This window comes from Camelina sativa, chromosome 5, assembly GCF_030686135.1.
Source record: "Camelina sativa cultivar CO46 ecotype springtype chromosome 5, ASM3068613v1".
NCBI lineage: Eukaryota > Viridiplantae > Streptophyta > Magnoliopsida > Brassicales > Brassicaceae > Camelina > Camelina sativa.
The window spans coordinates 23,882,507-23,886,537 of record NC_141884.1 but is presented as its reverse complement, the minus strand read 5'-3'; the positions used below and the strand labels follow the sequence as shown (position 1 = coordinate 23,886,537).

Below are 4,031 nucleotides of genomic sequence, written 5' to 3'. Positions count from 1 at the left end.
CTTACTAGATTTTAACTCGCGGTACACCACGGATCTATAATTTTTATTATTATCTGTAATTTATTTGTATTTTCTTGTTAAATTGTGGTTGTTTTGTAAATAAAGGAATAACTAAAACTTTTAGGCGCTTAAGGAATAATTAAAATTTGCAGCCATTCAAACGGCTAAAATGTTAATATAAATTTTTAACCTGCGGTACACTGTGTGACTATTTTTTTGTTTTATTTAGTGTTTGAGATTCTATTTGGTTTTTTAGTTATTAGAACAAAAAAATAAAGAATTTAAATACATAATAAGTAATTTATAAGCTGTGATTAAGTCATATTTTCATAATGATTTACTTATTTTACAAAATCTTAGTTAAAGTAAGTTGATTTGATATGTCAAATATTCTAATATTAGTAGTGTTGACAAATAATAAAATAAGGATTTTGAATCCGTGTTTATGCACAAATTTAGTGATATTTTATTAATTCCAACATGTCTTCTTTATAACCCGTCCTACTATACAACAACATTGTATAGTATTTTAAACTTTTTATAAGCTTTTATTTATAATATTTTAAAGTTTTTATTAAGTTTATATATATATATATATATATCAAAAATTTGATTTTAAAAAATGAGAATCAAAGTTTTTATCTATATTAACATTTTTATCTACATTAAGAATCGAAGCTAACATGTTTTGAATAACAAAATAGAAATTAAATTGTTGTTTTATTTGTTTGCAAAGAATTTAGAGATAAAATATCTTCTAAAAATAATAGAAGGTGTCATTAATATAGTATAGCTTATGTTTCCATAAAATATTGATTGCAATTTGTTACATTTCTAGTAGGAATGGAATGCAAAATATTTATGAAACAAAATCTGATGTAATTGTTATTTTAGGAAATTTTCTAGGGGCTAAGATTGTAAATAATTTTTTAAATAACTACAACTAAAAGGGCATAACACAAAATGTACTTCAAAAATGTTAATATAGATTAGTAATGTGTTTTTGTTTTTGTAGTTGGCCCATGGATTTTAAGTGTGCAAAAAGCTGTTATAGTGTGGGCTTTATACCAACACACCATTGGAGTTGGAGGTAGAAGCTCTCTTGCCTTAAAGAGAAGCCTTGACTGTGGTTATGGACCATCAAGACTTTGCGGAAATGAGCAACATCACTACTCCGTATCCAAATATAATAGAATATAGAGGAACACGTTTGTCGTGTCTAAAGATAGATATTTGAGATATTTCTTATAGCGACAAAAAAAGTAAGAGACAAATATCTCACAAAATGCACAAGTCTCTAATAACAAGACAAGGTATATTTATACAAGATGCAGATTTTAATTCCAAAATTTCAAGTCTAGGTCATAGAGACTGAAGTGGCTCTATCTCTGACCTGCTCGCAATGTCTTGAAAATGCAGCATTTGAACAAGTGGCTGTATGTAACGCTCATGTTTCGAAAAATATGATATATTTGCGTTAATATCGGGAATTATAATGGATTCGGTTTAATTTCGGTTTAAGTTTGTCTAGTTTAGTGTTAGTTATTGGAGAAAACATTAAGAGATGCTTATATTAGCCTCGACGCCTTCTTCTCAGTTATTTTGGATGTTTTTTTTGTTGTGTTGAGAGAAAGGCAAAGAGAGAGAGAGGAGCTTGTCGGTGGGTGTAAAAGAAAATAAGAAAAAGCATAATCTAAAAGGTTTGGAGGGAAGAGGTTTCGGCATAGCAAATCATACCCAAAGGTGATGAAATTTGATGGAGTAATACACAATCCTTGTATCTAGATTCTACTTATTACAGATTTAGATTTGAGTTAATAATCGAGGATATGTCTGCAGTTTCGTGAGGTGCTTCGTCTTAGACGCGAACTGAGACCAACAAGGGTTGTAATTGAGATTGTGGTCTCGTTTGTTTTCTGATCGGCATGAGATTTTGGGGGAAGCTCCGCTATGTCTAGGGGTAACTTTTCACCGGAGGGATTTGATAGTTAACGGTTGATTTTTATTTTAGAATTTTGTCTTTACGACTGCAGTTTTCTGTTATTTTTGTCAGTTTTGTTTCAAGGTCGTTTTGGTTGTGTGGCTTGTTGTAGGGCGTTGCTGGGACATTGCAGACACAAGGAGAGTCTTTCCTTGTAGTAATTGTTGTATAATTCACCTTGATAAGGTGAGTGCGTGACCATGAGTTTATCTGAGCGATTGAGTTGTATGACTTGTTTTGTGTGATGATGTGTAGGTATGGTGAATGAGTGTTCTATTCAATGGCTGATTCATTATGTTTTATTTATGGTTGTACTCTTGATTTTCTTGTGTGTATAGCTCGTAGATGGGAGGATCGCCTCATTGAGTATTTCTAGTAATATTCACACGGAATTATGACAATGAGGGGGATGATGATTTAGGGTCTTGGTTGTTGTGTTGTGTTTATGTTATTCTTGTTGGAACATGGTTAGAAACTTGTTAGGTTGCTTGCTTTTGTTGGTTGTGGTTGATAATTTATCTATAATAAATTAGAATTGGTTTATTAAATCTTCTGATGTGCATGTTGGTTTGTTGTTGGTTTATTATTTGGGTGTAATTAAATATTATAGGGTATTGAATTATATTATATCTTAAATAAAAAATGGATCGGGTTATTTTAGTTTGGTACCATAGCCCTTATGATTCTAGGGCGAGTTAATGGATGGCTTAGAATGGTTTAAGAAATTTATTTTGGAGTTATTATTTTCCTCGTTCTTGTGGCATGTTGATTTGTGTTGTGTGCTGGAAATTGATTATGAGTAGTTAGTCAATTTGGGTGTGTTATGGAGTTCTATGAGATTTCACTGTAAGTTCTTTATTTATTTCGTTGTGTGGTTGTTTAGAGTTCTTAGTTTATGTTCTTGGAAGTGCAGATGACTAATGAAGAGTTGTTGGAAAATGGTGAATCACGCTGGTATCAGGAAATACCATTAGCGGTGATTTATGGAAGTGGATGTTTAGGAGTGTGGCTTGGAAATGGCCAGGGCCGTGGTAATGTTCCGGGAGGAAATAGGGTGGTTAGTAGGACATTGCAATGTTGTACGCGGATCACGAGATGTGATATTGGTTGAGGAAATGCTTATAAAAATTATGACCGTTTTCTGTCAAATAACTTTTGGGAAGAAATATAAGGATCATAAACTAGTCAAGAAATTCCTAAGATGTTTACCATCAAAATTCATGGCGTACAAGACAGTTATTACTGTATCACATAACACAGATACTCTTAGCTTTGTCGAGGTTGTTAGAATGCTACAAAAGCATGAGATGGAGCTTGAAGGTCTGAAAAAAAACAAAAGGGGTAGCATTAACAGCTAGCGGTGATATATCTGAAACAAGAGAAGAAGACTCTGTAAGTCTGTTAGTAAGAAGATTTAATGGTGCTCTGAAAAGAATGGAGCAAGGAAAAAGACAAAAGAAGACTGGCTCATTCAAGAAGGTTACGGAAGAAAAGTTTCCAAAGAAAGTTCATATGAAGTGTCATGAATGTAAAGGTTTTGGTCACTTTCTTCGAGAATGCCCAACAATCAAATTACGAAAAGCAAAGTGCTCAATCTGCAGAGGCATAGGACATACTCAAGATTAATGTGTGAGTAACCCTAAAAACAGAAGAGAAAAATCTATGATAAGCATTGAGAATGAATCAAAAGGTGACAGTGGTATTGAAAAGGAGCTCATAAATCTAGTAGCTATAGTATGAATTACTAAGTTTGAAAACGGAGAAGAAGTAACAGACTCAGAATCAGAGAACAGAGAGGAACTTGATATCATTCAAAGCTACAAGGAAGTACGAGAAACATTCATTACTATAGGAAATGAAAATCAAGAGCTTATAAAAGAAGATTGAAAAGCGGATTTTATCTGCAAAGGCAAACAAACTTGAAGAAGAACTCTGTGAAGAAAAGAAAAAATCTGCATGATTGTAGTCAAAACTTTACCAACAGCATATGTTTGCAGGGACAAAGCAGCTTGACAAAATTCTGAGATATAAAAGAACTGAAAAAACTCAT

At 32.5% G+C, this 4,031-nt stretch overlaps 1 long non-coding RNA gene across 1 annotated transcript; it reads left to right on the top strand.

The window, feature by feature from the left end:
* The first annotated feature begins 1,599 nt into the window (after nucleotides 1–1,599).
* Nucleotides 1,600–3,130, top strand: LOC147944252 (uncharacterized). Its single transcript, XR_015598155.1, has 4 exons — nucleotides 1,600–1,743; nucleotides 1,840–1,994; nucleotides 2,094–2,167; nucleotides 2,895–3,130. It is a non-coding gene; the product is annotated as an uncharacterized LOC147944252 (long non-coding RNA).
* Nucleotides 3,131–4,031: the final 901 nt, after the last annotated feature.